We start from the raw sequence: 14,774 nt of genomic DNA, 5'->3' as shown, positions 1-14,774 counted from the left end.
ACATAAGCCTAAACGCAATGTCGGGTCATGATTTTCTTGTTTAATCGCTGACAGAAAGTGGAAAGATTAGAAGAGACAAAAATATAATTAATAAGAAGGCTTGGCAAACTTCAATTTTCACACCAAAAAGCAACTAAAACCAATATTTCAAAATTAGCAGGAGTAAAAACATAAAGGAAAGAAGATTGAACAAAATTATTACTGCCTAAAATACAAGTTCTAATTAAAATTGAATCACTAATGAGATGGAAGGTTAATAGTACCAGGTCAAATTTTACAAGTGTTAAACTTTATAGCAATGACAAACTTTCTTCTTTTTCCAAAAAGCTATAATACTCACAGCAATGGTCGGACCCGAACCCTACAAAATGTAGTGAGTTGGTAATTGATGGAAAGTAAAGTGCATGACAGGCACACAAGTAGCATTCAAAGGCACTCTTTATGACTTGAACATTGGTTGAGTTAAGGAAATCATGTCCTTCCCGACAAACCTTAGCGCTTGGAAACACTTGCACCCATTACAATTCAGATTAATCCAACAAATTTTCAGAATCTAAATCATGTTAGTGAAATGGCATACATCATGTTACGGTTTAAAACGCAAAATACAAATAGATCTTGCTATTGAAAGGTCAGTGATGACTACCATATGAAGGCCTTCAACCACTCTAATATCCCACATTGTTGGATGTGCATCAGACTTTCTAGGGATGAAAAAAGAATTATGTGAGAATAAGTGTAGAAATTAGGCAAAAGTGTAAAGGACTAGTGCCAATTAAGAAAAAATAGAGCCACACAAGAAGTTTATTTTGCAAGAATTCGAGAGGCTTCTATTCTGTTTAGCCTCCAGGTACTTCTTTTCAATGCAGTAGAATTTGTCCACGTGGTACTTTTCCTTTTCTGTGTCCTCCGGGTACGGCTATCTGTTATTGTCCTCCTGATCCTTCTTCTTTTGAAAGCGAATGGGTGTAATTGGTAATGCGTTAATGTGTGAATAGGAAATAAGATGAATACCGCACACCGGCAATCTCCCATTAATCCCTTCAACTGCTCCTCCTGGCTTGTCACTATTATCTTCTCGCTGGATAACCAATGTTTCCTTGATAAAAAAGAATCTTAAAGGCCTCTTGAAGGTAGGTCAAAGGACCTGGGGCAGGGGCTTCTTGTATAGTCAATCTATTTACTAGGTCCACACCAGCCTCTATTTCCTAATCCAGACTTTGGCAGGGACTTGCTGCTCCACAGCCATCCTTGTTTTTCTTTTGTTTTCAATGATTGTTTTCCTTTACTTGCTGTTATTCGGTATGTGAATAGAATTGTTCTCTCTTTTCTCGGAATAACTTTAGTTTTTATGCTTTCCATAACTTCTTATTACTTTAACATTTCTATTATATACCTAGTTCATTCGAGTACATATGGTGTAAATCATTATTAGTCTATTATAAAGAAAATAAATAATTATTAGTTTATTCGAAATCTATATATATATATATATATATATATATATATATATATATATTCTTGTTCTGGTATTTATTTACATTTATTTATTTATTTTGTTTTTTTTTTCTAAAAAAAATAAAAAAAATACTCTTGTTTTTCAGATATAACTTGTGTTCTAAGTATTAGTTAATTTTATCCATACTATTTCAACAATTAGAAACTTACACTTTTTCATATATACTAATGCTTCAGATGAACATAAGTGATTCTTCAATTATTTCCATCCATGTTTAAACTATTTACTATTTCTCTCAAATTCTTCAGTTATGAATATAGAATTTAAAGGAAGAAATACTTTATGAATTTAGATTAATAACAATGAAATGATTTATTTCTTTTCCCTTCTATTTGATAAGTGAAGGCTATTAGGTGTGCAATTCTCTTATATTTATATTTATCTTTTTTGCTTCTCTTTAGTTTCTCTTTTTTTATTCCATAAAATTTTTGGAACAAAAGCAAGAAAATTACCTCACAATCTTGACACAATTCATGTTACTTTCTCCGAGAAATTAAGTGTGCAATTCTCTTCTATCTATATTAATTGCCTCCAATTGCTTCCACCTCATCAATAAGTGACAAGTAGTTAGCTTGTCATTAATGAACTCTTGTTTCCCACTTTTTAAGAAACTTTTTGTTTTCTTCTAAACATTAAATTGGCCAATATAATAAATTCAAAATGAAATCTTGTTTTCTTCCAAACATTAAATTGGCCAATATAATAAATTCAACATTAGATATAATCATCCAGATTAGATGACTAAGACTTGCTGATGAGTAATTTATTTCATAAAAATAAATTGTAGTCTTTTTTCTCTTTCAACCTTCTCAATTTTGTTATTTTTTATATTCATAAAATAAAACATAAATATAACTTTACAAAGAACAAGTATACATCAGTTATTACTAGTAAAATTTATTGATAATTTAATATCTATTTATCTCTTAATATAGCATACTAAATCAAAATTAAACTTTTAAACATGTAATTACAATTCTTCATGTTATCTCTTAACAAGTCTCCTTCTACTTGTGTCAGTGCAATATATATTGTTGCATCATCTGAGTCTTGGAACCCATTTTCTGTGGAATCCCATATATTTGAAATAAAATAAAATGTTAATTGTAATTTCCCAATAATTATGGTTCTTTCCATTAAATTGTAGAAAATTGTGTATTTTTCAAGCACATGTGATTGTTAAAAAACTTGACTCCATGCTGGTAAATCTACTCTAATAAATATGCTATCAACCAACCTTTAGGTCTGATAATTCTTGCACTTACTCTTATAAGTTTTGACACCTACTTTGTGACCACTGACAGAAAAGGTAATCGACAAAACAATAGAGATCACCGTGCTATACAAAGGAAAAATAATTTTAACGTGACAGTAAAACACTGTAAAAATTTCAGAAATCATGTGCAGTATGAAATGAAGTAAAACTAGTGTTTGTGCGGTAAAAATGGGAAATAAATTTACAGAACATGACCCAAAAAGTTGTTATTGTTTATATATTCATGAAGGAAGATAACATTTACAAAACATAAACTAGAGGGTTCAGCTCCATACACCATGATAAAACTGGAAATTTTACAGAGATTTACAGCTTCTCTGTTTTACACAATGAAAGACAATTTCTTTTAGGCACCTACCTATTTTTGCTCTTGAAATCCAGCTCCAGACATTCGAGCTTGTTGGCTACAAAAATTATAACTTCATATTTAACGACATAACTAAAATATCATTCATTGTTACATTAATTTCATAACAAGTTATACATCAAAATTGAGGAGGGGCACACATTAAAAAAAAATTCTGAACTTTCATACTCTGTGCTACATACTCCAGCCACAATGAAATCCTGACATTTACTATTTACCTGCTCTACGTAGTTATTTATTTTATCTTAATTGTTTCGATGTACTGTAGGAATGGAGGGGGTTATACCCTGGTTAAAAAACTCATTTACATTTATGTCCTTCAGCCTGAAACCAAAATTTGTTGTTTGATTTGTTATGTACTTCAAGTATGGCTGCACTGTCAGGCATTAAGTTTAGTTGGTATGGTTAAATCCAACAGAGTATCGTGGCTATTAAAAGGGTATTTTCCAACTACCCAATTTAGATATGTCTTTGTTATCCCCTTCAGAGTTGATGGTCTCCAAAACCTTATGTTTATAGGTATATGCTTGTCAGTTGCATTATTGATTCATTGGATTTTTTTAAGACTCAGTGGTAAATATTTTTAAGATTCCAATTTTATATTCCAATCAGGTCATCCATAGTGGGTGCCAAGCAAACACCATGTGCCCAAGTCACAATTTTCGATGCAAAGACAATGAATGTTTACGATGTTTCCGCAGAGAACGTATTGCATCTTTCCTGGAGGGGGTTATTTTACTGTTGTGATAGCTTTATTTTAATATTAAATTTAAAACATTTGGCCAACCAGTGTAGTAATCCCAATCGTTTAGGAATTTTTGTTGGGTTGGATTCTTGTGACACAGGAAATTAGTTTTATGTTGAAATTTTAATAGAACATTTGAAAATACGGGAGACCATTAAACCCAGTTATTAATAAACTTCCAAATTATTATTATTAGTTTTTTTGAGTGGTCCCAGATTGATCTCAGTGTGGTGATGATTAGTTTATATGATTGATTCCGATAAGGTTAGTTTGAATATTTAACACCCGCCTCAAACCAAATAGGGGAATTAACGTAGCCAAGGCTTTGATACTATTTTGAGATATTCTGTTACCCCAAAATTGGCAAGAATTACTAGATTTCCAAACAATTTTCATTTCTTTTTTGAGTAGTCTCATTTCTTTTGTGAGTGGTTCCAGGGTAGATCATAGAGTAATGGTTATTTCACCTGATCAATTCCCAATAAAATGATACAAAAGTCTAATAATTTGCATAAGTTTTGAACCATAAATTAACTTTGTGGAGGAAATGGTTAAAGTGGATGGATATTTTTGTACCAGTATTAAATTTATAATGAAAATCTAAAAATCTTAACATAAATTTTCAATTGATTGAAATATTGTTCATAATATTGAAATATTGTCACATTGTGGATGGTGCAAGTGAGGGCCACTCTGATGTTGGAAAGCATAATTACTCACCGCCTGAATAGTGGGACTCCCACATGCTCTTAGTTTACGCCTTCAATGCATCTCATATCCACGCCTTGTAACATGCACGCGGCTCCTACCTTCTCATCACCATCACCTATACTCATCCTCAAGCACATGCCAACTTCTCAAACAATAAAAATTGGTAAGAGGACCTCCAACTATTTAGCGAAAATTGATATAATTTGGTTGCAAAAGCTGAATGTACTAACTCAAATGGAAGGCATATATTTCACATCCAAATGCAATGTTTGTTACAGTGGATCTTCCAATGTCGAGAAAAATGTTTTATATAGAATGTTTGTTACAGTGGCTTTTCCAATGTGAAAAAAATGTTTCTATAGAAGTGGAATGAAAGAATCGATGGGAAGGGTCTTTACATTCCACCAACCCAAAAGTAGCATTTTAGAGAATATGATACTCGAGACAATCGAAGATTCCAAGAAATGGGAACTCACAATTTTATATCTTTCATATATATGTTGTCCATATGGAAATGGGAACTAGGAACTTGTAATTTTGTTTGTTGTTATATATGTTGTGAATATAAAGAAATCTTGAAATTTTTATAGTTATACATATTTCATTTTCATTGTTAAAGTTTAGTTTATGCTGGTATACACACTTTATTTTTTTGAATTTGAACTTATCATCTTTCACAATAATCATTAGACTTATTCAAGTTATCAACAAAGTATACTTATAATTTTAAATGCCAACAAAATATGTTTAAATGATAGTTATTAAGAAATAAAAGATTTAGTATAGATGTTGATAAAATATTTACTACAAGATATGTTGAGAAAATCAAGTTCTGCCGACATTCCATATAATTATTTATCTTGACCAATAATGCTTAAAGCAAATATCTCCTATTTTACTAAGTCCTCATCGAATAGAAAAAATTTAAGAATGAGGGGTTTGAAATATCCTCGTAAATTATTAGTCATTTGAGACTTGTTACATAAGGAGATTTAGAGGTTGTGGCATGACATGGAAAGAAAATGAAATTCTTCAACTTAATAACTATATACGATAAGCACTAATGCCTTCAAGGTAAGATATCTATTGATAAGAAACATTTAGTATTCGAAGTTTTCATATGAAAAAGAGAAATTGATGATGACAAGTATGTGATGATGCATTTCCCTATGTTTAAACAAAGAAAAATTCTTCAGCCACGCAAACTTTTGAGTGACTTATGGGTGCTTGGATGAAGCTAATGGTTGAAAAAGTAACAATGGTGTGACCAAGAATGCACTCACACATGAACACACTTGGTTTTTTAAAAACATGCACACTTTCCTTAGATTTTAGGCTTGACATGACCTAAATGACCATGGACATTGCCAAATCAAAACTAGGTATGCATTCTAAGAAAGTATGCATGTTTCTGAGAATGCGTTTGTGTTTCTACGATTGTGCACATATTCATAAGAATGTGTGAACATTCATAAGAAAGTATTTTTTCTCTAGGAATGTGCACACATGTTTGTGATTTTAAATTGGAAAAAATTAATGGTTAGTTCATTGTAACAACAGAACAGAACACATGTTTTAACGATTATTAAAAAAATTAAGAGAAAAAAATGAGGATTGTTTGGAAAAACCTTGAAAAACTATGTTGATGTAGTCATCAATTGGTTGATTTCATAGTTTTTTTAAATTATAGATAATAATTTTTCTATTATTAAAATACAACATCTTGAACTAACATAGAGTTTAGAAAAAACTCAAACTAAACATCATCAGAGGTTGACACCAAACTATAACATAGATCCAATAGAATAAACATTGAAATTGAAGCAAGGTAGAGATCTATGAGAATCCTTATATAGGAATTAAAAGATACTAGAGAGTGTTTGAATATTTTAGGATAGGTTTAGATAAAAATAAAGCTAAAGACCTCAATATTTTGAAACAAGAGTTGATGAGATTGTTTATTGACTTGAGAATTGAAATATACCAATAGTTACAAGGAAATGCATTTTTATGAGATGGTGTGCATTTACTAACAATTTTTAAGCAACTGGATGGATAGGTGATTTATGGTACTCAACAGACCTTCAAAAAATAATAAAGAGGTTATTTCATTTTTCCTAATGAAATTATAGGATTAATTTGTTTTAGTTCAACATGTAAACTACTTTGACATTGGTGAATTCTATGGGTTTAGTCATGGGTATATGCACGATAACCAAAATTCCATGTGAAACCCATTGGTAGGTCATCCTTTCCCTAGGAGGATCCCTAATCCCCTTGTTAAAAATCCTCCTATAGAAAAACATTAGTGAGGCGATTTTTTTCTATATCCAAGATGAATGAAATCACCACACTTAGATGACAAACTATTAGGTGCTTTGATGCTAAGGCGCTACCTCATCTAGCATGGAATTTTAGGTGATGTTGGGAAAAGGGTTTAGGGTATGGTTTTGATCTTGCACATGAATAAATTAAATGAGAGAGAGAGAGAGAGAGAGAGAGAGAGAGAGAGAGAGAGAGATCACCACACTTAGAGTGTGATTTTTTTCTATATCCAAGATGAATGAAATCACCACACTTAGATGACAAACTATTAGGTGCTTTGATGCTAAGGCGCTACCTCATCTGAACTGCACAGTAGCACATGAATAAATTAAATGTTCCCATCCTAGTTGTGTGAGAGAGAGAGAGAGATCCTAGTTGAGAGAGAGAGAGAGAGAGAGAGAGAGAGAGAGAGAGAGAGAGAGAGAGAGAGTTAGTTTTTTCTGTATCCAAGATGAATGAAATCACCACACTTAGAGTGTGATTTTTTTCTATATCCAAGATGAATGAAATCACCACACTTAGATGAAAAACTATTAGGTTCTTTGATGCTAAGGCGCTACCTCATCTGAACTGCACACTAGCACATGAATAAATTAAATGTTCCCATCCTAGTTGTGTGTGTGTGAGAGAGAGAGAGAGAGAGAGAGAGAGAGAGAGAGAGAGAGAGAGAGAGAGAGAGAGAGAGAGAGAGAGAGAATGTGATTTTTTTCTATATCCAATTATATGATGAATGAAATCTCCACACTTAGATGACAAACTATTAGGTGCTTTGATGCTAAGGCACTACCTCATCTGAACTGCACACTAGCACATGAATAAATTAAATGTTCCCATCCTAGTTGAGAGAGAGAGAGAGAGAGAGAGAGAGAGAATAAATTAAATGTTCCCATCCTAGTAGAGAGAGAGAGAGAGAGAGAGAAAGAATAAATTAAATGTTCCCATCCTAGTAGAGAGAGAGAGAGAGAGAGAGAGAGAGAGAGAGAGAGAGAGAGAGAATGTGATTTTTTTCTATATCCAATTGTATGATGAATGAAATCACCACACTTATATGACAAACTATTAGGTGCTTTGATGCTAAGGCACTACCTCATCTGAACTGCACACTAAGTCATGTCCCCAAAAGCCATGACAAGATGATATGATTAGGAGAAGCAGCCCTTTCATAAGAAATCCAACATTCATATCATAGAAAATGTGGCAATATGGGAAGAGGCGTAGAAAAATAGAATCATCATTAGCTAACTAAGATGATTTGATGACTTGAGTGGACTAAGCCAAGGCTTACCAAGACAAAACAAGCTAAGGGCATAAACCGAGATGGAATGATTTGAGGATGCCTAAGATGAGACGAATTGAGGGCGTCGACTGAGAAAAGATCGGTGAGACCAGGGCACAAGATAAGTTATATAGAATGAATTTTCGTGCCAAATGGAATGAAATTTGAAGGTGCTTGGGTAGATGGGGAGTTCATATGACCCAAAGCACCAACATGTAGGTGGTTTGGTCTACATGGATAGACGAGGTGACTATAAATGAAACCACGTGGAGGTAAGATGAGTCATATAAACACATGAACAACTCAAAGGAATGGGACAAAATATATCACTTAGATTGTTTGGAGTAAGAACATAGTGAAAGACAGATGAGGTGATCAGTATAGTGGCTCGGCCCTATGGTAGTGTAGGGCCTGAGGATAGAGACAAGCCAACTAAACTAACATGGCTGAGGAAAGGATGACCTACAATGGAAGAGGCATGACCCATGGTAGGGAATAGTGTGGCACAATGGGGTAAATGAGTTTGGTATTGTATTTATTTGTGCATTCTATTGGTTTTGGCTTTGATATTTTGTTGGACTAAGTCGTTGTCTCGAGGTAGTATTGTACGTACACATTTTAATAAAATTAAAGGATGGAGGACCATTTCCATTTAAATTTTGCATGCTTATGATGATGATGTTATATTTCATATGATGTTGATGATTTTTCTTAATGGAAGATGATGTGATAATGTTATTACTCCTTTATGTTTGGTCAATTCCACACATTAATAATAATATAGAGAAAAATATGGGTAATACATTGAGAGGCATAGTCTAGGTGATGTAACATTGTGCTAGACTAGGGAGCTATGAAACATGTCATTTACGTACACTCAAGGAATCGGGTGTGCCAAAGAGGCATCTTGTGATTGAAGGAGACCTTGGGGTCATGATAGGTGGTATCATATCTACTACTCAATTTAAGTGAAGAATTTCAATTGTGCAACCATGGTGGAGAGGTGCAAGTTAAGAGGCATGTCCATTTTTTGTGGTTCATGTTCAATTGAATATTTTGTATATAAGATAAGTGTCTTAGGGAAAGAACAAGAAAACTAAAGGCACATATTGTTCTTTGTGAATATGGATATTAGAAAGAGGGTAGTTACTTCACTTGTTGACACATGTGCCTTGCACAATCTTTGGAGGGAAACCTTGGTAAAGCAACTTGGGTTGAAAGTAACCGTGAGTATACAATGGTGAAGGAATTAAACTCTAAGGCTAAGATAGTGACATGGTTTATAATAGATTTGATATTTTTTATTGATGATTGGAACACACTTTTAGATTTCATAACATTCCCTATGGACGATTTTGAGTTGATATTAGGAAAATATTTCCTACAAGGAAGTTGGGTGGCCTTGACACCATTGATGAACTAACTCATCGTCTTGGATGATATAAATATGTGGGTTATGTGCACAATTACACAAGATCAACAAAGAGAGAAGGTGTAACTTATGTCTGCACTAAGCATGGCAAGAGAAACATGAAAGACAAATGCCTGAATGCAATAGTGGTCAAGGAAGTACTAGATGATGGATTTGGGAGGCCTATTCCACCAAAACATTCTAAGTTGTTAAAGTCATATGCAAAAAAGATGTTGGATAAGTTTCCAAAAGTGCTCAGACCAAGAATAGAAATGGACCATTATATTGAACTTGAGTCTATTTCTCTATCATCAACAAAAGCTCCTTATTGGTTGTCTAGATTAAAGCTAGGTGAGTTGAGGAGGTGTTGATAGTTGGTTGATGTTGGATCCATTAATCCTTCTTGATCGCTTTATGGTGCTCTTATACTCTGAGTAGAAGAAGAACATGAATCAGCTAAGGATGTTTATTGACTATCGAGCCTTGAACAAAAATATCACGAAGAACTGATATGCCCTTCCTCTAACAACATATTCCTTTGAAAATTTAGCTAAGGAAAAAATGTCCACAAAACTAGATTTGAGAGAGGATTACTATCAGGTATCAATTGTAGAGGGTGATGAACCTAATGTAGTTCTCCCTTCAACCTCCTAGAATTTTTCTAGGCCATGGAAGGTGTTACTTTTTAAAAACTTGACCTCTTTGGTCTCATTATGAAGATGTGGTTACAAAATTCCTTCCTCTTGAAAACTGGTAGAACTAAATTTCGAACAACACCATCACCTTTATCTCATCAATATATCTTTGATGATATAAATTTTATCTCAATATGACTCCTGTATTGAATATCATTGATGATATAAATTTTATCCCAATATGACTCTTGTATTGAATGTTATCCCATGTCAAGGTTTGACCAATTATATAGTGTCGCATTTGTAGTTCAACCACATCGTTTGAGGCATGTAAGATTCCTTACGCGATTTCCATGTAGCCTTACTAGGATTCTATGGCACCTTCCACCTCATCGTGGTCTAGCACGTCCCACATGGTTCCACCCTTTAATGCAATGAAATGATGTAATTTATATTTAGCTTTATGGGATATCTGAGTCTGCATGGATCTTTCACTTGGGATACCTCCTAGACCTATAGGCATTTGGATTTCCACATCTCTAAAGGATATCCAATCGTCACACGATTAATCCAACAAGTCAGTCACATCTTGAATGTATTGTACATTATTTGAGATCCAACTCCATTCCAATTTCAGCTCATGCAAACATTCCACCAGGCCAACACCACCCTAGATACACTAATGAATATGAAAATACCACTCGATGCATATCTAGCCTAACAATTACATTTTTATTATGTGGAACCTCCTAGATCACCTAATTCCAATTTCCTCTTACCAAATTTTATAACATATAGCTCCACCTAAGTGGGGCCCTCATTAGATATCACCTATTACCTTCTATCTCCATAAGGCATCTAGATTATTTCAAATTTGGTGCAATCCAAAAAATGCATAAGTATAAAATAGCCAAATCTATGGATTCCTTGATGCATTTTGTATGCATAAAGCACATCTCGCCTCGATATAAAATCCTACCAATAGCTTATCTAACCCCAGATATAAAATACTACCAATTAATATTCCAATCATGGATGAAAAATCTTCCTTATAACTTATCTCGCCCCAGATACATATTTGATATTTTTAATACTTAGAAATATAAATTCTAAGAACTTTAAGAAACTTTTCCATGGTTCTCCTTGAAGCTTATTATTTCTGAGAACACTAACTTCTACAGGAATGAAACCATTATTCAAACACTAACACTCCAAAAATTATACAATGCCATAATACAATCAATGGAGTTATTAACATTCCTAGTATATAGCAGTGAAACAAGCTAAACCATGTCATGGGGAACATGCCTTGATGAGACAACATGATTAGCAGTAACGCCAATGTTGCAAGAAACATAACCTTCATATCATAGAAAATGTGATGATATTGTAAGAAGTGTAGAAAAATTGAATCCTTTTTACCCAATTGAGGCAACTTGGATGGAAAGAGCCAGGTGTTCCAAAGAGAAGATAAGATGAGTGAATCAACTAAGATGGAATGAGATGAAGGTACCTAAGATGAGATGAGAAGAGGGTGTTGGCTGAGATGATATGGGTGATCCTAGGGCACAAGATGAGTTGGATAGAATGAATTTTGGTTCCAAATGGGGTGAAATTTGAGGGCACTTGGGTAGACAAGGAGTTGGCTTAACTCAAGGCACCAAACAATTTGGTGAGTTGACCTGCACAGTGAGAAAAAGTGACCAGAAATGAAACCACATGGAGGGGAGATGCAAGACAAATTAGGAGTTTAATATAGTGCCTCATGCCTGTGATAGTGTAGGACTGAGGGAAGAGACACACCAACTAAATAGGCTTGGCTAAGGAAAGGGATGACTTGTCTTGGAAGAGGGAGGATCCATGGTATGGGATTAGGGTGGCATGTTAGGGTCATTGAATTCAGTAATGATATTATTTGTTAATTCTATGTACTTTGGATTTGAGATTTGATTGGATTGAGCCACTGTCTTGAGGTATTATTGTACATATACATTTTAATAAAGTATAAAGGCTAGAGGACCATTTCCATTTAAATTTTTCATTCTTATTCATCATTTTTCTTAAAGTAAGATGATGTGATAATGTTATTAATTGTTTATGGTTGATGAATTTCACATATTAATAATAGTATTGAGAAAAACATGGGCAATGCATTGTGAGGCATAGTCTAGGTGAAGTAACATTGTGGTAGACTAGGGAGCTATGAAACATGTCATTGTCATACACTCATCGGTTGTGCCCAAAAGGAACCTTGCGATTGTAGGAGGCCTTGGCGTTGTCACGCGTGGTATCTGAGCTAATACTGAATGTAAGTGAAGTAGTTTAATTGTGGACATATGTGGAGATGTGCAAGTTAATAGGTATGTCCATTTAATGTGGTTCATGATCGATTGAATATTTTTTTAAGAGGATAGGTGTCTTACGGAAAAGAAAAGACAACTGAAGGCACATATTATTTTTTGTAAACATGTATATTGGAAAGAGGGTAGATACTACAATTGTTGGCACATGTGCCTTGCACAATTTTTGGAGGGAAAATTTTGTGAAGCAGCATGAGTTGAAAGTAACCATGAGTAGTACAATGGTGAAACAAGTCAACTCCAAGGCTAATATAGTGACAATATTGATAATATATGTGTTATTTTTTATTTATGGTTGGAACGATTTTTTTTATTTCATATTCATCCCTATGGGCGATTTTGAGGTGATATTAAGACAATATTTACTAGGAGGAAGTTGGGTAGCCCTATTACCATAGATGGGTTGAATCATTACCTTGGATGATAGAAAGTTGTGGTTTATGTACAGAACTGGAAAATATGAACAAAGGAAAAAGGACCAACTTATATATATATTGAGAATGAAAAGTGCAATGTGAAATCTAGATGCACAAATACATACAATAGTAGTCAAGGAGATAAGAGATGATGGAGTGGGGGTGCCTATTCCACCAAAGCATTTTATGTTTCTAGATTTGTAAGTGAACACAATTTCAGATAAGTTTCCAAAAGTGCTCCTACCAAGAAGTGAATTTGACCATTATATTGAGGTTGAGCTTATTTCTCTACCATAACCGCAAGCTCCTTATATGTTTTCTAGACCAAAGGTAGGTGACATGCAGAGGGAATTGATAGTTTCTTGATTCTAGATTCATTCATCCTTCTCAATTACCTTATGATGCTCCTATACTCTGAGAGGAATAAGAACATGAATTAGCTAAGGATTTGTATTAACTACCAAGACTTGAGCAAGAAGATCATAAAGGACTAATGCATGTTGGGCATCGGATCCCCCCACAGCATGCTTTGAGGCTCAAAGCCCAATTTTTGATCAAATGTATTGTAAGACTCTGTGAATTGTGGGCGCGGAGCGTGAAGCATAGGTTGAGTCATAGGGTTGTCTGCCCTAAGTTTTGTAATGTAATATAATGTCAAGTTGGCCTACCCATGGTCCACGGACCATGGGATTGTATAAATAGAGTGAGGCTCTAAGTTTTAAAGATAACAGAACTGGAGATAGATGAATACAAATGGTTCAAGCATAGAGTAAGAGTCTAAGTGTATTAGTTCGTAGTAGTAGGAAGCGGCTCTACAGCTGAGTGCGCAGAGGCCTAGTAGAATCCCCAGCTGAGTGCGCAGGGTGAAGTTGAGTCCGTAACCCAAAAATAAGAGTAATAAAGAGAAGTTTGATTCTAAATACTGTGTATCTGGTTTTGTATGATTTTCTATGCATTTATACTATTTTTTTATCGCGCGCACTTATATGAATGTTGGATATACTGTTAATTATCACTAGACTTACACAAATAAGTTAAGTAATAAGATAATAACAGGTTAATAGTAAGGAACTTGGGTAATAATACGGATTGTGACTTGAGTATGGTTGCGTGAAGGCAGCATCATAGGTTGCAAGGGACTGATAGATGTGCGTAGCAACGTCCGCGTAGGGTCAAACTGTGGACCACTGCCAGAGCTCAGCAGACATCCCCAAGATGTGGAAACCTGGTTCTAGCACCCTCCTGTACTACTTCGGGTGAGACATCAGTCCGCGCTCCGTGGACTGTTGCTGAAAGGGCCAGTAGTACCAGGATTTATTTGGCTTAATCACCTTTGAACCTGGGTCAGGCCCCTACAAGCCAACAAATGGTTCCATTTCCGAGACCGAGATCTGTATAAGGAATGTCTGATGTCGTGCCACTAAAATCCAACAAAGAAAGAAATTGAAGGGTGGTTAGACAAGAATATTCATGAGTTCACAACGCAGGAAAACAGAAATCCACAAGTATCTATGGAACAGTGGTTGGAGCGCTACTTGTATATGGAAATCCACAAAATTTTCTTTGCATCCTTTCCTTTTGAGCTATATGAGTAGATTGCAAAGCTACCAGACAGTCAGCGAAGGTGTAGGCTTGGCAAAACGATCATGTGGACTCCAAAAATAGTGCGCAAACTAGAAGCATCACGAGATAAGATCACACGAGCTGTGGACCATTGGCTCAACTGAATTATA

The sequence above is a fragment of the Pinus tabuliformis genome, chromosome J (genome assembly GCF_031772625.1).
Source record: "Pinus tabuliformis cultivar Carrire ecotype Pingquan chromosome J, CPIR1, whole genome shotgun sequence".
In the NCBI taxonomy this organism is placed as follows: domain Eukaryota; kingdom Viridiplantae; phylum Streptophyta; class Pinopsida; order Pinales; family Pinaceae; genus Pinus; species Pinus tabuliformis.
The sequence above is the reverse complement of the archived record's forward strand: the minus strand, read 5'-3'. Positions refer to the sequence as shown.